The following is a 21,510-nucleotide window of genomic DNA, read 5'->3' as shown; positions in this document are numbered from 1 at the left end:
ACCATGTAACGTCCACTTGTTAACTCCCTGACTCCAGAATCCACAAAACCGGGTCCTCCTTTGCACGTATTATAGGAAGCACTTGAAGACAAGAAGGACTTGGTGCTTACCAAGCTAGTGGAGGACGGAATTGCTTTTGCCTTTGCAAGAGCATTAGTGCCTGTGCAGACATAGGTTCCTTCACTTTCAAGGGAAAGGTTCTGCAACAAAAGGGATCCATTGAAAAGCAAGGAAATAGTGTCACTCAGAGAGTCTCCTATCATCAACCAAGTAACATTAGGATGAGGCACACCATCGGAATAAAACCAGATATGACCCGAACGCCCTCAAGCCGTAGCCTATCTTCCAGCCAACAGGGCCTTTGGCCAGCCGGCCAGCCAGTCAGCGGGCATGGCGGGTAGCAGCGTGCCAACTTTTGGAGCGCCACGGCCATAGCCCCTCTGCGGGAGGATGACCGGGGCCCCGACTCCCAACGCAGACCTGGGTTGCCTCCAAGAGGCCGGAGGGCCACTCCGCATTCGGATTGCAAGAAACAAGATGACCGTCCGGTATGCTTGGACCCCACATGATCTGCAACCCCCCAGCTCCACACCCTTCCCCCTCCATTCTGGGTATCCCGCCCCGGCCTCCCCCCCCCTCCCCGCCCCCCCACCCCCCCACCCCCGACCCCAGTCGGCCCGCCCACACCCTTGCCCCCTGACACTCTCACGCACACACTCTCACACACTCACGCTCTGGCCTTTGGGCGGGGGCTGGGTCTTGCCTTATTAGGAAGCCAAGCCGAAGGGGACCTTTGAGACCTCGGCTGCCAAGACGTCTTGGGGATCCTACGGGGCTCTGCCAGCCCCAGGGCACCGCGTGCAGCTGGGGCCCGGGGCCCAAGGCTGATGCCCCCTCCCTTGGGGAAGCTGCTTCTTCCGCCTGGCCTCTCTCTCAGGTGGGTCAGGGACTGTGCCATTGTGTCTGTCTCGGATCGGATGCCATCCTCTCTCCCGTGTCTGCCTCCCGTTTTCTGTCCGTCAGTCGCTGTGTCTCCCTGTGTGTGTGTGTGTGTGTGTGTGTGTGTGTGTGTGTGTGTGTCTGCGTGCGCGCGCGCTCCCGTCTGTCTGTCCGGCTGCATCTCCCTCTCCCTGTCTTCGAGTCTGTCTCTGAACCTCAGTCTCTCTCTGCCTCTGTGTCTCCTGACACCCGGCCTCCAGTCCCTTCCTCTGGCCCCGGCCTCTCACAGGTTGCTGGGGCCCTGGCTCTGGCTGACGAGCTTGCGCCAGCCGGCTTGTCTCACTTGGCGTGGGTGCGTGAGGCGAGTGTCTTGTGTGTCTGTCCGTGTGCCTGCCTGTCGGCCGTCTGCTCTCTCAGGACGGTCCTGTGCTTGGCGGGCGGCGTGGGGGCAAGTGGGGCCTGGATAGGGCGAAGGGGCGGGGCTGACGCGCTCCTGTCGGCCGCGCTGCTGGCTCCCCGTGGGTTTGGGCACCGGGCAGGTGCCGGGCAGGATGGGCGCTCAGGGCTCCAGCTGGGCTGCGCAGGAGGCCCAGAGGAGGCTCAGAGGCCCGCGGGCGGCGGGCAGCGGCGGGCCCGGAAGCCAGAGACCTCCGGGGCCACCTGGCCCTGTGCAGCGAACGGGCTGGGGGTGGGGGCGCCGCCCAGCGGGGGCGGGCCTGCAGAGGCCCGGGGTGGGAGAGCGCCGAGACCTCCGCGCCCGTCCCGCCCCCGCACGCACGCACGGGGATGGTGAGCGGGGGCGGGGCGGCGTCGGCCGGCCGCCGGGCTGCCGGCCCTGGCCGGCCGGAGTCCGGTGGCGGGTCGTCCGGCTCAGGTACAGCGCGCGGCCCCTGGAGAGGTGCGGCCGGCTGGCCCGCCCGGCAGGCAGGTCACAGCGAAAGGGAGGCGCGGCGCGGCGCGGGGCTCTTAGGGCGCTTGGAGGCAGCCGCCTCCGTCTACGGCCATACCACCCTGAACGCGCCCGATCTCGTCTGATCTCGGAAGCTAAGCAGGGTCGGGCCTGGTTAGTACTTGGATGGGAGACCGCCTGGGAATACCGGGTGCTGTAGGCTTTTTGCCTCCCCTCTCCTTTAGCCCCCGCCCCCTCTCCCGCCCCACACCTCCCCCAGCCCCACCCCTGGCGTGGCCTGCACCGCAAGCCCCCGCCCCAACCCTGGCCCCTCGCACCCCACCGCGCTCACAGCCGTCGGTCGCCTGCCTTCCAGCCGGCGGCCCTCGCAGGCAGCAGCGGGCGTCCCATCTCTTGGATCCCCCCGGCCCCAGCCCCTCCGCGGGTGGGTGACCCGGGCCTGGGGGGCGGGCTCCGACGCCCGCCACAGACCTGGGCTGCCTCCGTGCGGCCCGAGAGCCCCTCCGCTTTCGGCTTCCAGAAAACCAGATGACCTTCCAGTCTCCGTCTGGGGCTCCCTAGGCAAGCCTCAGGTAATCCTGGGGGGGTGGGGGGGGGGCGGCTGCCCCACGCCCCAGCCCCACCCGCAACCCTAGTGCCATCCTCGCACGCGACTGCGCGTGCTCTCCCGCGGGCTCACACACACACACACACACACCCCCCACACACACACCCACACACCCACCCCGCCGCCGAGACAGGTCAGGAGCCAGAAACCACAGGTAAGGGAGATGGAGAAAGAGGGAGAGAGAAACAGCAAGAGAACCACACAGGCTTCCCAACCCACGGCCTCCACACCCTCGGCCCTCCATTCTGGGTATGCCCCTGGACCCCAGTCGGCCCGCCCACACCCTTGCCCCCTGACACACTCGCACACACACTCACACACTCACCCTCTGGCCTTTGGGCGGGGGCTGGGTCTTGCCTTAGGAAGCCAAGCCGAAGGGGACCTTTGAGACCTCGGCTGCCAAGACGTCTTGGGGACGCCACGGTGGGGGGGGGGGGGGCTCTGCCAGCCCCAGGGCACCGCGTGCAGCTGGGGCCCGGGGCCCAAGGCTGACGCCCCCTCCCTTGGGGAAGCTGCTTCTTCAGCCTGGCCTCTCTCTGAGGTGGGTCAGGGACTGTGCCACTGTGTCTGTCTCGGATCGGATGCCATCCTCGCTCCTGTGTCTGCCTCCCGTCTTCTGTCCGTCAGTCGCTGTGTCTCCCTCTGTGTGTGTGTGCGTGTGTGTGGTGTTGGATCAGAGTGCGGGAAACTGCGTTGCCTAGAACAGAGTTTAGTTATAAATTAAGGAGATGTAGAGCCAGAATGCGCTTCCCAGGTGGTGCTAGCAGTAAAGAACCTGTCTGCCCATGCAGGGAATGAAGGAGATGTGGGTTTGATACCTGGGTTGGGAAGATCCCCTGGAGGACGACATGACAACCTACTTCAGCATGCTTGCCTGGAGGCTCCTACAGTAAGAGGAGCCTGGCGGGCTACAGCCCATGGGGTCACAACAGTCAGGCAGGCAGGACTGAAGCAACGTGGCACACAAGCATGCACACAGAGGCAGAGTATGAAGGATCTTGATTCTGGGCAGAAAGTTAACACCTCATTGTGGGTTCTTAGGCAGACAAGCAGCAGCAAGGCAGTCACAGCCTTCTGAGAGAAGAACAGGTAAGACAGAGGGTTAAATTTAGAGGCGGTTTGTAAGTGGGCAGTGACAGCAATGCTTAAAACCATGTAACGTCCACTTGTTAACTCCCTGACTCCAGAATCCACAAAACCGGGTCCTCCTTTGCACGTATTATAGGAAGCACTTGAAGACAAGAAGGACTTGGTGCTTACCAAGCTAGTGGAGGACGGAATTGCTTTTGCCTTTGCAAGAGCATTAGTGCCTGTGCAGACATAGGTTCCTTCACTTTCAAGGGAAAGGTTCTGCAACAAAAGGGATCCATTGAAAAGCAAGGAAATAGTGTCACTCAGAGAGTCTCCTATCATCAACCAAGTAACATTAGGATGAGGCACACCATCGGAATAAAACCAGATATGACCCGAACGCCCTCAAGCCGTAGCCTATCTTCCAGCCAACAGGGCCTTTGGCCAGCCGGCCAGCCAGTCAGCGGGCATGGCGGGTAGCAGCGTGCCAACTTTTGGAGCGCCACGGCCATAGCCCCTCTGCGGGAGGATGACCGGGGCCCCGACTCCCAACGCAGACCTGGGTTGCCTCCAAGAGGCCGGAGGGCCACTCCGCATTCGGATTGCAAGAAACAAGATGACCGTCCGGTATGCTTGGACCCCACATGATCTGCAACCCCCCAGCTCCACACCCTTCCCCCTCCATTCTGGGTATCCCGCCCCGGCCTCCCCCCCCCTCCCCGCCCCCCCCCCCCCCCCCCCCCCCCCCCCCCGACCCCAGTCGGCCCGCCCACACCCTTGCCCCCTGACACTCTCACGCACACACTCTCACACACTCACGCTCTGGCCTTTGGGCGGGGGCTGGGTCTTGCCTTATTAGGAAGCCAAGCCGAAGGGGACCTTTGAGACCTCGGCTGCCAAGACGTCTTGGGGATCCCACGGGGCTCTGCCAGCCCCAGGGCACCGCGTGCAGCTGGGGCCCGGGGCCCAAGGCTGATGCCCCCTCCCTTGGGGAAGCTGCTTCTTCCGCCTGGCCTCTCTCTCAGGTGGGTCAGGGACTGTGCCATTGTGTCTGTCTCGGATCGGATGCCATCCTCTCTCCCGTGTCTGCCTCCCGTTTTCTGTCCGTCAGTCGCTGTGTCTCCCTCTGTGTGTGTGTGTGTGTGTGTGTGTGTGTGTGTGTGTGTGTCTGCGTGCGCGCGCGCTCCCGTCTGTCTGTCCGGCTGCATCTCCCTCTCCCTGTCTTCGAGTCTGTCTCTGAACCTCAGTCTCTCTCTGCCTCTGTGTCTCCTGACACCCGGCCTCCAGTCCCTTCCTCTGGCCCCGGCCTCTCACAGGTTGCTGGGGCCCTGGCTCTGGCTGACGAGCTTGCGCCAGCCGGCTTGTCTCACTTGGCGTGGGTGCGTGAGGCGAGTGTCTTGTGTGTCTGTCCGTGTGCCTGCCTGTCGGCCGTCTGCTCTCTCAGGACGGTCCTGTGCTTGGCGGGCGGCGTGGGGGCAAGTGGGGCCTGGATAGGGCGAAGGGGCGGGGCTGACGCGCTCCTGTCGGCCGCGCTGCTGGCTCCCCGTGGGTTTGGGCACCGGGCAGGTGCCGGGCAGGATGGGCGCTCAGGGCTCCAGCTGGGCTGCGCAGGAGGCCCAGAGGAGGCTCAGAGGCCCGCGGGCGGCGGGCAGCGGCGGGCCCGGAAGCCAGAGACCTCCGGGGCCACCTGGCCCTGTGCAGCGAACGGGCTGGGGGTGGGGGCGCCGCCCAGCGGGGGCGGGCCTGCAGAGGCCCGGGGTGGGAGAGCGCCGAGACCTCCGCGCCCGTCCCGCCCCCGCACGCACGCACGGGGATGGTGAGCGGGGGCGGGGCGGCGTCGGCCGGCCGCCGGGCTGCCGGCCCTGGCCGGCCGGAGTCCGGTGGCGGGTCGTCCGGCTCAGGTACAGCGCGCGGCCCCTGGAGAGGTGCGGCCGGCTGGCCCGCCCGGCAGGCAGGTCACAGCGAAAGGGAGGCGCGGCGCGGCGCGGGGCTCTTAGGGCGCTTGGAGGCAGCCGCCTCCGTCTACGGCCATACCACCCTGAACGCGCCCGATCTCGTCTGATCTCGGAAGCTAAGCAGGGTCGGGCCTGGTTAGTACTTGGATGGGAGACCGCCTGGGAATACCGGGTGCTGTAGGCTTTTTGCCTCCCCTCTCCTTTAGCCCCCGCCCCCTCTCCCGCCCCACACCTCCCCCAGCCCCACCCCTGGCGTGGCCTGCACCGCAAGCCCCCGCCCCAACCCTGGCCCCTCGCACCCCACCGCGCTCACAGCCGTCGGTCGCCTGCCTTCCAGCCGGCGGCCCTCGCAGGCAGCAGCGGGCGTCCCATCTCTTGGATCCCCCCGGCCCCAGCCCCTCCGCGGGTGGGTGACCCGGGCCTGGGGGGCGGGCTCCGACGCCCGCCACAGACCTGGGCTGCCTCCGTGCGGCCCGAGAGCCCCTCCGCTTTCGGCTTCCAGAAAACCAGATGACCTTCCAGTCTCCGTCTGGGGCTCCCTAGGCAAGCCTCAGGTAATCCTGGGGGGGTGGGGGGGGGCGGCTGCCCCACGCCCCAGCCCCACCCGCAACCCTAGTGCCATCCTCGCACGCGACTGCGCGTGCTCTCCCGCGGGCTCACACACACACACACACACACCCCCCACACACACACCCACACACCCACCCCGCCGCCGAGACAGGTCAGGAGCCAGAAACCACAGGTAAGGGAGATGGAGAAAGAGGGAGAGAGAAACAGCAAGAGAACCACACAGGCTTCCCAACCCACGGCCTCCACACCCTCGGCCCTCCATTCTGGGTATCCCCCTGGACCCCAGTCGGCCCGCCCACACCCTTGCCCCCTGACACACTCGCACACACACTCACACACTCACCCTCTGGCCTTTGGGCGGGGGCTGGGTCTTGCCTTAGGAAGCCAAGCCGAAGGGGACCTTTGAGACCTCGGCTGCCAAGACGTCTTGGGGACGCCACGGTTGGGGGGGGGGGGGGCTCTGCCAGCCCCAGGGCACCGCGTGCAGCTGGGGCCCGGGGCCCAAGGCTGACGCCCCCTCCCTTGGGGAAGCTGCTTCTTCAGCCTGGCCTCTCTCTGAGGTGGGTCAGGGACTGTGCCACTGTGTCTGTCTCGGATCGGATGCCATCCTCGCTCCCGTGTCTGCCTCCCGTCTTCTGTCCGTCAGTCGCTGTGTCTCCCTCTGTGTGTGTGTGCGTGTGTGTGGTGTTGGATCAGAGTGCGGGAAACTGCGTTGCCTAGAACAGAGTTTAGTTATAAATTAAGGAGATGTAGAGCCAGAATGCGCTTCCCAGGTGGTGCTAGCAGTAAAGAACCTGTCTGCCCATGCAGGGAATGAAGGAGATGTGGGTTTGATACCTGGGTTGGGAAGATCCCCTGGAGGACGACATGACAACCTACTTCAGCATGCTTGCCTGGAGGCTCCTACAGTAAGAGGAGCCTGGCGGGCTACAGCCCATGGGGTCACAACAGTCAGGCAGGCAGGACTGAAGCAACGTGTCACACAAGCATGCACACAGAGGCAGAGTATGAAGGATCTTGATTCTGGGCAGAAAGTTAACATCTCATTGTGGGTTCTTAGGCAGACAAGCAGCAGCAAGGCAGTCACAGCCTTCTGAGAGAAGAACAGGTAAGACAGAGGGTTAAATTTAGAGGCGGTTTGTAAGTGGGCAGTGACAGCAATGCTTAAAACCATGTAACGTCCACTTGTTAACTCCCTGACTCCAGAATCCACAAAACCGGGTCCTCCTTTGCACGTATTATAGGAAGCACTTGAAGACAAGAAGGACTTGGTGCTTACCAAGCTAGTGGAGGACGGAATTGCTTTTGCCTTTGCAAGAGCATTAGTGCCTGTGCAGACATAGGTTCCTTCACTTTCAAGGGAAAGGTTCTGCAACAAAAGGGATCCATTGAAAAGCAAGGAAATAGTGTCACTCAGAGAGTCTCCTATCATCAACCAAGTAACATTAGGATGAGGCACACCATCGGAATAAAACCAGATATGACCCGAACGCCCTCAAGCCGTAGCCTATCTTCCAGCCAACAGGGCCTTTGGCCAGCCGGCCAGCCAGTCAGCGGGCATGGCGGGTAGCAGCGTGCCAACTTTTGGAGCGCCACGGCCATAGCCCCTCTGCGGGAGGATGACCGGGGCCCCGACTCCCAACGCAGACCTGGGTTGCCTCCAAGAGGCCGGAGGGCCACTCCGCATTCGGATTGCAAGAAACAAGATGACCGTCCGGTATGCTTGGACCCCACATGATCTGCAACCCCCCAGCTCCACACCCTTCCCCCTCCATTCTGGGTATCCCGCCCCGGCCTCCCCCCCCCTCCCCGCCCCCCCACCCCCCCCACCCCCGACCCCAGTCGGCCCGCCCACACCCTTGCCCCCTGACACTCTCACGCACACACTCTCACACACTCACGCTCTGGCCTTTGGGCGGGGGCTGGGTCTTGCCTTATTAGGAAGCCAAGCCGAAGGGGACCTTTGAGACCTCGGCTGCCAAGACGTCTTGGGGATCCCACGGGGCTCTGCCAGCCCCAGGGCACCGCGTGCAGCTGGGGCCCGGGGCCCAAGGCTGATGCCCCCTCCCTTGGGGAAGCTGCTTCTTCCGCCTGGCCTCTCTCTCAGGTGGGTCAGGGACTGTGCCATTGTGTCTGTCTCGGATCGGATGCCATCCTCTCTCCCGTGTCTGCCTCCCGTTTTCTGTCCGTCAGTCGCTGTGTCTCCCTCTGTGTGTGTGTGTGTGTGTGTGTGTGTGTGTGTGTGTGTGTCTGCGTGCGCGCGCGCTCCCGTCTGTCTGTCCGGCTGCATCTCCCTCTCCCTGTCTTCGAGTCTGTCTCTGAACCTCAGTCTCTCTCTGCCTCTGTGTCTCCTGACACCCGGCCTCCAGTCCCTTCCTCTGGCCCCGGCCTCTCACAGGTTGCTGGGGCCCTGGCTCTGGCTGACGAGCTTGCGCCAGCCGGCTTGTCTCACTTGGCGTGGGTGCGTGAGGCGAGTGTCTTGTGTGTCTGTCCGTGTGCCTGCCTGTCGGCCGTCTGCTCTCTCAGGACGGTCCTGTGCTTGGCGGGCGGCGTGGGGGCAAGTGGGGCCTGGATAGGGCGAAGGGGCGGGGCTGACGCGCTCCTGTCGGCCGCGCTGCTGGCTCCCCGTGGGTTTGGGCACCGGGCAGGTGCCGGGCAGGATGGGCGCTCAGGGCTCCAGCTGGGCTGCGCAGGAGGCCCAGAGGAGGCTCAGAGGCCCGCGGGCGGCGGGCAGCGGCGGGCCCGGAAGCCAGAGACCTCCGGGGCCACCTGGCCCTGTGCAGCGAACGGGCTGGGGGTGGGGGCGCCGCCCAGCGGGGGCGGGCCTGCAGAGGCCCGGGGTGGGAGAGCGCCGAGACCTCCGCGCCCGTCCCGCCCCCGCACGCACGCACGGGGATGGTGAGCGGGGGCGGGGCGGCGTCGGCCGGCCGCCGGGCTGCCGGCCCTGGCCGGCCGGAGTCCGGTGGCGGGTCGTCCGGCTCAGGTACAGCGCGCGGCCCCTGGAGAGGTGCGGCCGGCTGGCCCGCCCGGCAGGCAGGTCACAGCGAAAGGGAGGCGCGGCGCGGCGCGGGGCTCTTAGGGCGCTTGGAGGCAGCCGCCTCCGTCTACGGCCATACCACCCTGAACGCGCCCGATCTCGTCTGATCTCGGAAGCTAAGCAGGGTCGGGCCTGGTTAGTACTTGGATGGGAGACCGCCTGGGAATACCGGGTGCTGTAGGCTTTTTGCCTCCCCTCTCCTTTAGCCCCCGCCCCCTCTCCCGCCCCACACCTCCCCCAGCCCCACCCCTGGCGTGGCCTGCACCGCAAGCCCCCGCCCCAACCCTGGCCCCTCGCACCCCACCGCGCTCACAGCCGTCGGTCGCCTGCCTTCCAGCCGGCGGCCCTCGCAGGCAGCAGCGGGCGTCCCATCTCTTGGATCCCCCCGGCCCCAGCCCCTCCGCGGGTGGGTGACCCGGGCCTGGGGGGCGGGCTCCGACGCCCGCCACAGACCTGGGCTGCCTCCGTGCGGCCCGAGAGCCCCTCCGCTTTCGGCTTCCAGAAAACCAGATGACCTTCCAGTCTCCGTCTGGGGCTCCCTAGGCAAGCCTCAGGTAATCCTGGGGGGGTGGGGGGGGGCGGCTGCCCCACGCCCCAGCCCCACCCGCAACCCTAGTGCCATCCTCGCACGCGACTGCGCGTGCTCTCCCGCGGGCTCACACACACACACACACACACCCCCCACACACACACCCACACACCCACCCCGCCGCCGAGACAGGTCAGGAGCCAGAAACCACAGGTAAGGGAGATGGAGAAAGAGGGAGAGAGAAACAGCAAGAGAACCACACAGGCTTCCCAACCCACGGCCTCCACACCCTCGGCCCTCCATTCTGGGTATCCCCCTGGACCCCAGTCGGCCCGCCCACACCCTTGCCCCCTGACACACTCGCACACACACTCACACACTCACCCTCTGGCCTTTGGGCGGGGGCTGGGTCTTGCCTTAGGAAGCCAAGCCGAAGGGGACCTTTGAGACCTCGGCTGCCAAGACGTCTTGGGGACGCCACGGTTGGGGGGGGGGGGGGGCTCTGCCAGCCCCAGGGCACCGCGTGCAGCTGGGGCCCGGGGCCCAAGGCTGACGCCCCCTCCCTTGGGGAAGCTGCTTCTTCAGCCTGGCCTCTCTCTGAGGTGGGTCAGGGACTGTGCCACTGTGTCTGTCTCGGATCGGATGCCATCCTCGCTCCCGTGTCTGCCTCCCGTCTTCTGTCCGTCAGTCGCTGTGTCTCCCTCTGTGTGTGTGTGCGTGTGTGTGGTGTTGGATCAGAGTGCGGGAAACTGCGTTGCCTAGAACAGAGTTTAGTTATAAATTAAGGAGATGTAGAGCCAGAATGCGCTTCCCAGGTGGTGCTAGCAGTAAAGAACCTGTCTGCCCATGCAGGGAATGAAGGAGATGTGGGTTTGATACCTGGGTTGGGAAGATCCCCTGGAGGACGACATGACAACCTACTTCAGCATGCTTGCCTGGAGGCTCCTACAGTAAGAGGAGCCTGGCGGGCTACAGCCCATGGGGTCACAACAGTCAGGCAGGCAGGACTGAAGCAACGTGGCACACAAGCATGCACACAGAGGCAGAGTATGAAGGATCTTGATTCTGGGCAGAAAGTTAACACCTCATTGTGGGTTCTTAGGCAGACAAGCAGCAGCAAGGCAGTCACAGCCTTCTGAGAGAAGAACAGGTAAGACAGAGGGTTAAATTTAGAGGCGGTTTGTAAGTGGGCAGTGACAGCAATGCTTAAAACCATGTAACGTCCACTTGTTAACTCCCTGACTCCAGAATCCACAAAACCGGGTCCTCCTTTGCACGTATTATAGGAAGCACTTGAAGACAAGAAGGACTTGGTGCTTACCAAGCTAGTGGAGGACGGAATTGCTTTTGCCTTTGCAAGAGCATTAGTGCCTGTGCAGACATAGGTTCCTTCACTTTCAAGGGAAAGGTTCTGCAACAAAAGGGATCCATTGAAAAGCAAGGAAATAGTGTCACTCAGAGAGTCTCCTATCATCAACCAAGTAACATTAGGATGAGGCACACCATCGGAATAAAACCAGATATGACCCGAACGCCCTCAAGCCGTAGCCTATCTTCCAGCCAACAGGGCCTTTGGCCAGCCGGCCAGCCAGTCAGCGGGCATGGCGGGTAGCAGCGTGCCAACTTTTGGAGCGCCACGGCCATAGCCCCTCTGCGGGAGGATGACCGGGGCCCCGACTCCCAACGCAGACCTGGGTTGCCTCCAAGAGGCCGGAGGGCCACTCCGCATTCGGATTGCAAGAAACAAGATGACCGTCCGGTATGCTTGGACCCCACATGATCTGCAACCCCCCAGCTCCACACCCTTCCCCCTCCATTCTGGGTATCCCGCCCCGGCCTCCCCCCCCCTCCCCGCCCCCCCACCCCCCCACCCCCGACCCCAGTCGGCCCGCCCACACCCTTGCCCCCTGACACTCTCACGCACACACTCTCACACACTCACGCTCTGGCCTTTGGGCGGGGGCTGGGTCTTGCCTTATTAGGAAGCCAAGCCGAAGGGGACCTTTGAGACCTCGGCTGCCAAGACGTCTTGGGGATCCCACGGGGCTCTGCCAGCCCCAGGGCACCGCGTGCAGCTGGGGCCCGGGGCCCAAGGCTGATGCCCCCTCCCTTGGGGAAGCTGCTTCTTCCGCCTGGCCTCTCTCTCAGGTGGGTCAGGGACTGTGCCATTGTGTCTGTCTCGGATCGGATGCCATCCTCTCTCCCGTGTCTGCCTCCCGTTTTCTGTCCGTCAGTCGCTGTGTCTCCCTCTGTGTGTGTGTGTGTGTGTGTGTGTGTGTGTGTGTGTGTCTGCGTGCGCGCGCGCTCCCGTCTGTCTGTCCGGCTGCATCTCCCTCTCCCTGTCTTCGAGTCTGTCTCTGAACCTCAGTCTCTCTCTGCCTCTGTGTCTCCTGACACCCGGCCTCCAGTCCCTTCCTCTGGCCCCGGCCTCTCACAGGTTGCTGGGGCCCTGGCTCTGGCTGACGAGCTTGCGCCAGCCGGCTTGTCTCACTTGGCGTGGGTGCGTGAGGCGAGTGTCTTGTGTGTCTGTCCGTGTGCCTGCCTGTCGGCCGTCTGCTCTCTCAGGACGGTCCTGTGCTTGGCGGGCGGCGTGGGGGCAAGTGGGGCCTGGATAGGGCGAAGGGGCGGGGCTGACGCGCTCCTGTCGGCCGCGCTGCTGGCTCCCCGTGGGTTTGGGCACCGGGCAGGTGCCGGGCAGGATGGGCGCTCAGGGCTCCAGCTGGGCTGCGCAGGAGGCCCAGAGGAGGCTCAGAGGCCCGCGGGCGGCGGGCAGCGGCGGGCCCGGAAGCCAGAGACCTCCGGGGCCACCTGGCCCTGTGCAGCGAACGGGCTGGGGGTGGGGGCGCCGCCCAGCGGGGGGCGGGCCTGCAGAGGCCCGGGGTGGGAGAGCGCCGAGACCTCCGCGCCCGTCCCGCCCCCGCACGCACGCACGGGGATGGTGAGCGGGGGCGGGGCGGCGTCGGCCGGCCGCCGGGCTGCCGGCCCTGGCCGGCCGGAGTCCGGTGGCGGGTCGTCCGGCTCAGGTACAGCGCGCGGCCCCTGGAGAGGTGCGGCCGGCTGGCCCGCCCGGCAGGCAGGTCACAGCGAAAGGGAGGCGCGGCGCGGCGCGGGGCTCTTAGGGCGCTTGGAGGCAGCCGCCTCCGTCTACGGCCATACCACCGGAAGCTAAGCAGGGTCCGGGCCTGGTTAGTACTTGGATGGGAGACCGCCTGGGAATACCGGGTGCTGTAGGCTTTTTGCCTCCCCTCTCCTTTAGCCCCCCGCCCCCTCTCCCCCCCCCACACCTCCCCCAGCCCCACCCCTGGCGTGGCCTGCCCCGCAAGCCCCCGCCCCAACCCTGGCCCCTCGCACCCCACCGCGCTCACAGCCGTCGGTCGCCTGCCTTCCAGCCGGCGGCCCTCGCAGGCAGCAGCGGGCGTCCCATCTCTTGGATCCCCCCCGGCCCCAGCCCCTCCGCGGGTGGGTGACCCGGGCCTGGGGGGCGGGCTCCGACGCCCGCCACAGACCTGGGCTGCCTCCGTGCGGCCCGAGAGCCCCTCCGCTTTCGGCTTCCAGAAAACCAGATGACCTTCCAGGTCTCCGTCTGGGGGCTCCCTAGGCAAGCCTCAGGTAATCCTGGGGGGGTGGGGGGGGGCGGGCTGCCCCACGCCCCAGCCCCACCCGCAACCCTAGTGCCATCCTCGCACGCGACTGCGCGTGCTCTCCCGCGGGCTCACACACACACACACACACACCCCCCACACACAACACCCACACACCCACCCCGCCGCCGAGACAGGTCAGGAGCCAGAAACCACAGGTAAGGGAGATGGAGAAAGAGGGAGAGAGAAACAGCAAGAGAACCACACAGGCTTCCCAACCCACGGCCTCCACACCCTCGGCCCTCCATTCTGGGTATCCCCCTGGACCCCAGTCGGCCCCGCCACACCCTTGCCCCCTGACACACTCGCACACACACTCTCACACACTCACCCTCTGGCCTTTGGGCGGGGGCTGGGTCTTGCCTTAGGAAGCCAAGCCGAAGGGGACCTTTGAGACCTCGGCTGCCAAGACGTCTTGGGGACGCCACGGTGGGGGGGGGGGGGGCTCTGCCAGCCCCAGGGCACCGCGTGCAGCTGGGGCCCGGGGCCCAAGGCTGACGCCCCCCTCCCTTGGGGAAGCTGCTTCTTCAGCCTGGCCTCTCTCTGAGGTGGGTCAGGGACTGTGCCACTGTGTCTGTCTCGGATCGGATGCCATCCTCGCTCCTGTGTCCTGCCTCCCGTCTTCTGTCCGTCAGTCGCTGTGTCTCCCTCTGTGTGTGTGTGCGTGTGTGTGGTGTTGGATCAGAGTGCGGGAAACTGCGTTGCCTAGAACAGAGTTTAGTTATAAATTAAGGAGATGTAGAGCCAGAATGCAGCTTCCCCGGTGGTGCTAGCAGTAAAGAACCTGTCTGCCCATGCAGGGAATGAAGGAGATGTGGGTTTGATACCTGGGTTGGGAAGATCCCCTGGAGGACGACATGACAACCTACTTCAGCATGCTTGCCTGGAGGCTCCTACAGTAAGAGGAGCCTGGCGGGCTACAGCCCATGGGGTCACAACAGTCAGGCAGGCAGGACTGAAGCAACGTGGCACACAAGCATGCACACAGAGGCAGAGTATGAAGGATCTTGATTCTGGGCAGAAAGTTAACACCCTCATTGTGGGTTCTTAGGCAGACAAGCAGCAGCAAGGCAGTCACAGCCTTCTGAGAGAAGAACAGGTAAGACAGAGGTTAAATTTAGAGGCGGGTTTGTAAGTGGGCAGTGACAGCAATGCTTAAAAACCATGTAACGTCCACTTGTTAACTCCCTGACTCCAGAATCCACAAAACCGGGTCCTCCTTTGCACGTATTATAGGAAGCACTTGAAGACAAGAAGGACTTGGTGCTTACCAAAGCTAGTGGAGGACGGAATTGCTTTTGCCTTTGCAAGAGCATTAGTGCCTGTGCAGACATAGGTTCCTTCACTTTCAAGGGAAAGGTTCTGCAACAAAAGGGATCCATTGAAAAGCAAGGAAATAGTGTCACTCAGAGAGTCTCCTATCATCAACCAAGTAACATTAGGATGAGGCACACCATCGGAATAAAACCAGATATGACCCGAACGCCCCTCAAGCCGTAGCCTATCTTCCAGCCAACAGGGCCTTTGGCCAGCCGGGCCAGCCAGTCAGCGGGCATGGCGGGTAGCAGCGTGCCAACTTTTGGATTCCCACGGCCATAGCCCCTCTGCGGGAGGATGACCGGGGCCCCGACTCCCAACGCAGACCTGGGTTGCCTCCAAGAGGCCGGGAGGGCCACTCCGCATTCGGATTGCAAGAAACAAGATGACCGTCCGGTATGCTTGGACCCCACATGATCTGCAACCCCCCAGCTCCACACCCTTCCCCCTCCATTCTGGGTATCCCGCCCCGGCCTCCCCCCCCCCTCCCCGCCCCCCCACCCCCCCCACCCCCCGACCCCAGTCGCCCGGCCCGCCACACCCTTGCCCCCTGACACTCTCACGCACACACTCTCACACACTCACGCTCTGGCCTTTGGGCGGGGGCTGGGTCTTGCCTTATTAGGAAGCCAAGCCGAAGGGGACCTTTGAGACCTCGGCTGCCAAGACGTCTTGGGGATCCCACGGGGCTCTGCCAGCCCCAGGGCACCGCGTGCAGCTGGGGCCCCGGGGCCCAAGGCTGATGCCCCCTCCCTTGGGGGAAGCTGCTTCTTCCGCCTGGCCTCTCTCTCAGGTGGGTCAGGGACTGTGCCATTGTGTCTGTCTCGGATCGGATGCCATCCTCTCTCCCGTGTCTGCCTCCCGTTTTCTGTCCGTCAGTCGCTGTGTCTCCCTCTGTGTGTGTGTGTGTGTGTGTGTGTGTGTGTGTGTGTGTCTGCGTGCGCGCGCGCTCCCGTCTGTCTGTCCGGCTGCATCTCCCTCTCCCTGTCTTCGAGTCTGTCTCTGAACCTCAGTCTCTCTCTGCCTCTGTGTCTCCTGACACCCGGCCTCCAGTCCCCTTCCTCTGGCCCCGGCCTCTCACAGGTTGCTGGGGCCCTGGCTCTGGCTGACGAGCTTGCGCCAGCCGGCTTGTCTCACTTGGCGTGGGGTGCGTGAGGCGAGGGTCTTGTGTGTCTGTCCGTGTGCCTGCCTGTCGGCCGTCTGCTCTCTCAGGACGGTCCTGTGCTTGGCGGGCGGCGTGGGGGCAAGTGGGGGCCTGGATAGGGCGAAGGGGCGGGGCTGACGCGCTCCTGTCGGCCGCGCTGCTGGCTCCCCGTGGGTTTGGGCACCGGGCAGGTGCCGGGCAGGATGGGCGCTCAGGGCTCCAGCTGGGCTGCGCAGGAGGCCCAGAGGAGGCTCAGAGGCCCGCGGGCGGCGGGCAGCGGCGGGCCCGGAAGCCAGAGACCTCCGGGGCCACCTGGCCCCTGTGCAGCGAACGGGCTGGGGGGTGGGGGGCGCCGCCCCAGCGGGGGCGGGCCTGCAGAGGCCCGGGGTGGGAGAGCGCCGAGACCTCCGCGCCCGTCCCGCCCCCGCACGCACGCACGGGGATGGTGAGCGGGGGCGGGGCGGCGTCGGCCGGCCGCCGGGCTGCCGGCCCTGGCCGGCCGGAGTCCGGTGGCGGGTCGTCCGGCTCAGGTACAGCGCGCGGCCCCTGGAGAGGTGCGGCCGGCTGGCCCGCCCGGCAGGCAGGTCACAGCGAAAGGGAGGCGCGGCGCGGCGCGGGGCTCTTAGGGCGCTTGGAGGCAGCCGCCTCCGTCTACGGCCATACCACCCTGAACGCGCCCGATCTCGTCTGATCTCGGAAGCTAAGCAGGGTCGGGCCTGGTTAGTACTTGGATGGGAGACCGCCTGGGAATACCGGGTGCTGTAGGCTTTTTGCCTCCCCTCTCCTTTAGCCCCCGCCCCCTCTCCCGCCCCACACCTCCCCCAGCCCCACCCCTGGCGTGGCCTGCACCGCAAGCCCCCGCCCCAACCCTGGCCCCTCGCACCCCACCGCGCTCACAGCCGTCGGTCGCCTGCCTTCCAGCCGGCGGCCCTCGCAGGCAGCAGCGGGCGTCCCATCTCTTGGATCCCCCCGGCCCCAGCCCCTCCGCGGGTGGGTGACCCGGGCCTGGGGGGCGGGCTCCGACGCCCGCCACAGACCTGGGCTGCCTCCGTGCGGCCCGAGAGCCCCTCCGCTTTCGGCTTCCAGAAAACCAGATGACCTTCCAGTCTCCGTCTGGGGCTCCCTAGGCAAGCCTCAGGTAATCCTGGGGGGGGGGGGGGGGGGCGGCTGCCCCACGCCCCAGCCCCACCCGCAACCCTAGTGCCATCCTCGCACGCGACTGCGCGTGCTCTCCCGCGGGCTCACACACACACACACACACACCCCCCACACACACACCCACACACCCACCCCGCCGCCGAGACAGGTCAGGAGCCAGAAACCACAGGTAAGGGAGATGGAGAAAGAGGGAGAGAGAAACAGCAAGAGAACCACACAGGCTTCCCAACCCACGGCCCTCCACACCCTCGGCCCTCCATTCTGGGTATCCCCCTGGACCCCAGTCGGCCCCGCCCACACCCTTGCCCCCTGACACACTCGCACACACACTCTCACACACTCACCCTCTGGCCTTTGGGCGGGGGCTGGGTCTTGCCTTAGGAAGCCAAGCCGAAGGGGACCTTTGAGACCTCGGCTGCCAAGACGTCTTGGGGACGCCACGGTGGGGGGGGGGGGGGCCCTGCCAGCCCCAGGGCACCGCGTGCAGCTGGGGCCCGGGGCCCAAGGCTGACGCCCCCTCCCTTGGGGAAGCTGCTTCTTCAGCCTGGCCTCTCTCTGAGGTGGGTCAGGGACTGTGCCACTGTGTCTGTCTCGGATCGGATGCCATCCTCGCTCCCGTGTCTGCCTCCCGTCTTCTGTCCGTCAGTCGCTGTGTCTCCCTCTGTGTGTGTGTGCGTGTGTGTGGTGTTGGATCAGAGTGCGGGAAACTGCGTTGCCTAGAACAGAGTTTAGTTATAAATTAAGGAGATGTAGAGCCAGAATGCGCTTCCCAGGTGGTGCTAGCAGTAAAGAACCTGTCTGCCCATGCAGGGAATGAAGGAGATGTGGGTTTGATACCTGGGTTGGGAAGATCCCCTGGAGGACGACATGACAACCTACTTCAGCATGCTTGCCTGGAGGCTCCTACAGTAAGAGGAGCCTGGCGGGCTACAGCCCATGGGGTCACAACAGTCAGGCAGGCAGGACTGAAGCAACGTGGCACACAAGCATGCACACAGAGGCAGAGTATGAAGGATCTTGATTCTGGGCAGAAAGTTAACACCTCATTGTGGGTTCTTAGGCAGACAAGCAGCAGCAAGGCAGTCACAGCCTTCTGAGAGAAGAACAGGTAAGACAGAGGGTTAAATTTAGAGGCGGTTTGTAAGTGGGCAGTGACAGCAATGCTTAAAACCATGTAACGTCCACTTGTTAACTCCCTGACTCCAGAATCCACAAAACCGGGTCCTCCTTTGCACGTATTATAGGAAGCACTTGAAGACAAGAAGGACTTGGTGCTTACCAAGCTAGTGGAGGACGGAATTGCTTTTGCCTTTGCAAGAGCATTAGTGCCTGTGCAGACATAGGTTCCTTCACTTTCAAGGGAAAGGTTCTGCAACAAAAGGGATCCATTGAAAAGCAAGGAAATAGTGTCACTCAGAGAGTCTCCTATCATCAACCAAGTAACATTAGGATGAGGCACACCATCGGAATAAAACCAGATATGACCCGAACGCCCTCAAGCCGTAGCCTATCTTCCAGCCAACAGGGCCTTTGGCCAGCCGGCCAGCCAGTCAGCGGGCATGGCGGGTAGCAGCGTGCCAACTTTTGGATTCCCACGGCCATAGCCCCTCTGCGGGAGGATGACCGGGGCCCCGACTCCCAACGCAGACCTGGGTTGCCTCCAAGAGGCCGGAGGGCCACTCCGCATTCGGATTGCAAGAAACAAGATGACCGTCCGGTATGCTTGGACCCCACATGATCTGCAACCCCCCAGCTCCACACCCTTCCCCCTCCATTCTGGGTATCCCGCCCCGGCCTCCCCCCCCCCTCCCCGCCCCCCCCACCCCCCCACCCCCGACCCCAGTCGGCCCGCCCACACCCTTGCCCCCTGACACTCTCACGCACACACTCTCACACACTCACGCTCTGGCCTTTGGGCGGGGGCTGGGTCTTGCCTTATTAGGAAGCCAAGCCGAAGGGGACCTTTGAGACCTCGGCTGCCAAGACGTCTTGGGGATCCCACGGGGCTCTGCCAGCCCCAGGGCACCGCGTGCAGCTGGGGCCCGGGGCCCAAGGCTGATGCCCCCTCCCTTGGGGAAGCTGCTTCTTCCGCCTGGCCTCTCTCTCAGGTGGGTCAGGGACTGTGCCATTGTGTCTGTCTCGGATCGGATGCCATCCTCTCTCCCGTGTCTGCCTCCCGTTTTCTGTCCGTCAGTCGCTGTGTCTCCCTCTGTGTGTGTGTGTGTGTGTGTGTGTGTGTGTGTGTGTGTCTGCGTGCGCGCGCGCTCCCGTCTGTCTGTCCGGCTGCATCTCCCTCTCCCTGTCTTCGAGTCTGTCTCTGAACCTCAGTCTCTCTCTGCCTCTGTGTCTCCTGACACCCGGCCTCCAGTCCCTTCCTCTGGCCCCGGCCTCTCACAGGTTGCTGGGGCCCTGGCTCTGGCTGACGAGCTTGCGCCAGCCGGCTTGTCTCACTTGGCGTGGGTGCGTGAGGCGAGTGTCTTGTGTGTCTGTCCGTGTGCCTGCCTGTCGGCCGTCTGCTCTCTCAGGACGGTCCTGTGCTTGGCGGGCGGCGTGGGGGCAAGTGGGGCCTGGATAGGGCGAAGGGGCGGGGCTGACGCGCTCCTGTCGGCCGCGCTGCTGGCTCCCCGTGGGTTTGGGCACCGGGCAGGTGCCGGGCAGGATGGGCGCTCAGGGCTCCAGCTGGGCTGCGCAGGAGGCCCAGAGGAGGCTCAGAGGCCCGCGGGCGGCGGGCAGCGGCGGGCCCGGAAGCCAGAGACCTCCGGGGCCACCTGGCCCTGTGCAGCGAATGGGCTGGGGGTGGGGGCGCCGCCCAGCGGGGGCGGGCCTGCAGAGGCCCGGGGTGGGAGAGCGCCGAGACCTCCGCGCCCGTCCCGCCCCCGCACGCACGCACGGGGATGGTGAGCGGGGGCGGGGCGGCGTCGGCCGGCCGCCGGGCTGCCGGCCCTGGCCGGCCGGAGTCCGGTGGCGGGTCGTCCGGCTCAGGTACAGCGCGCGGCCCCTGGAGAGGTGCGGCCGGCTGGCCCGCCCGGCAGGCAGGTCACAGCGAAAGGGAGGCGCGGCGCGGCGCGGGGCTCTTAGGGCGCTTGGAGGCAGCCACCTCCGTCTACGGCCATACCACCCTGAACGCGCCCGATCTCGTCTGATCTCGGAAGCTAAGCAGGGTCGGGCCTGGTTAGTACTTGGATGGGAGACCGCCTGGGAATACCGGGTGCTGTAGGCTTTTTGCCTCCCCTCTCCTTTAGCCCCCGCCCCCTCTCCCGCCCCACACCTCCCCCAGCCCCACCCCTGGCGTGGCCTGCACCGCAAGCCCCCGCCGCAACCCTGGCCCCTCGCACCCCACCGCGCTCACAGCCGTCGGTCGCCTGCCTTCCAGCCGGCGGCCCTCGCAGGCAGCAGCGGGCGTCCCATCTCTTGGATCCCCCCGGCCCCAGCCCCTCCGCGGGTGGGTGACCCGGGCCTGGGGGGCGGGGTCCGACGCCCGCCACAGACCTGGGCTGCCTCCGTGCGGCCCGAGAGCCCCTCCGCTTTCGGCTTCCAAAAAACCAGATGACCTTCCAGTCTCCGTCTGGGGCTCCCTAGGCAAGCCTCAGGTAATCCTGGGGGCGTGGGGGTGGGGCGGCTGCCCCACGCCCCAGCCCCACCCGCAACCCTAGTGCCATCCTCGCACGCGACTGCGCGTGCTCTCCCGCGGGCTCACACACACACACACACACACACACACACACACACCCCACACACACACACCCACACACCCACCCCGCCGCCGAGACAGGTCAGGAGCCAGAAACCACAGGTAAGGGAGATGGAGAAAGAGGGAGAGAGAAACAGCAAGAGAACCACACAGGCTTCCCAACCCACGGCCTCCACACCCTCGGCCCTCCATTCTGGGTATCCCCCTGGACCCCAGTCGGCCCGCCCACACCCTTGCCCCCTGACACACTCGCACACACACTCTCACACACTCACCCTCTGGCCTTTGGGCGGGGGCTGGGTCTTGCCTTAGGAAGCCAAGCCGAAGGGGACCTTTGAGACCTCGGCTGCCAAGACGTCTTGGGGACGCCACGTTGGGGGGGGGGGGGGGCTCTGCCAGCCCCAGGGCACCGCGTGCAGCTGGGGCCCGGGGCCCAAGGCTGACGCCCCCTCCCTTGGGGAAGCTGCTTCTTCAGCCTGGCCTCTCTCTGAGGTGGGTCAGGGACTGTGCCACTGTGTCTGTCTCGGATCGGATGCCATCCTCGCTCCTGTGCCTGCCTCCCGTCTTCTGTCCGTCAGTCGCTGTGTCTCCCTCTGTGTGTGTGTGCGTGTGTGTGGTGTTGGATCAGAGTGCGGGAAACTGCGTTGCCTAGAACAGAGTTTAGTTATAAATTAAGGAGATGTAGAGCCAGAATGCGCTTCCCAGGTGGTGCTAGCAGTAAAGAACCTGTCTGCCCATGCAGGGAATGAAGGAGATGTGGGTTTGATACCTGGGTTGGGAAGATCCCCTGGAGGACCACATGACAACCTACTTCAGCATGCTTGCCTGGAGGCTCCTACAGTAAGAGGAGCCTGGCGGGCTACAGCCCATGGGGTCACAACAGTCAGGCAGGCAGGACTGAAGCAACGTGGCACACAAGCATGCACACAGAGGCAGAGTAT

At 64.9% G+C, this 21,510-nt stretch overlaps 5 non-coding genes across 5 annotated transcripts; all 5 read left to right on the top strand.

Moving 5' to 3' along the window:
- Positions 1-1,932: 1,932 nt before the first annotated feature.
- LOC122709795 lies at positions 1,933-2,051 on the top strand. Its single transcript, XR_006345754.1, has one exon. It is a non-coding gene; the product is annotated as a 5S ribosomal RNA (ribosomal RNA).
- A 3,496-nt stretch (positions 2,052-5,547) lies between these two features.
- LOC122709793 lies at positions 5,548-5,666 on the top strand. Its single transcript, XR_006345752.1, has one exon. It is a non-coding gene; the product is annotated as a 5S ribosomal RNA (ribosomal RNA).
- A 3,488-nt stretch (positions 5,667-9,154) lies between these two features.
- Positions 9,155-9,273, top strand: LOC122709792. The gene has a single exon (XR_006345751.1). It is a non-coding gene; the product is annotated as a 5S ribosomal RNA (ribosomal RNA).
- A 7,096-nt stretch (positions 9,274-16,369) lies between these two features.
- Positions 16,370-16,488, top strand: LOC122709791. The gene has a single exon (XR_006345750.1). It is a non-coding gene; the product is annotated as a 5S ribosomal RNA (ribosomal RNA).
- Positions 16,489-19,979: 3,491 nt separating this feature from the next.
- LOC122709789 lies at positions 19,980-20,098 on the top strand. The gene has a single exon (XR_006345749.1). It is a non-coding gene; the product is annotated as a 5S ribosomal RNA (ribosomal RNA).
- Positions 20,099-21,510: the final 1,412 nt, after the last annotated feature.

Source organism: Cervus elaphus, chromosome 15 (assembly GCF_910594005.1).
Source record: "Cervus elaphus chromosome 15, mCerEla1.1, whole genome shotgun sequence".
Classification (NCBI taxonomy): Eukaryota; Metazoa; Chordata; class Mammalia; order Artiodactyla; family Cervidae; genus Cervus; species Cervus elaphus.
The sequence above is the reverse complement of the archived record's forward strand: the minus strand, read 5'-3'. Positions and strand labels throughout refer to the sequence as shown.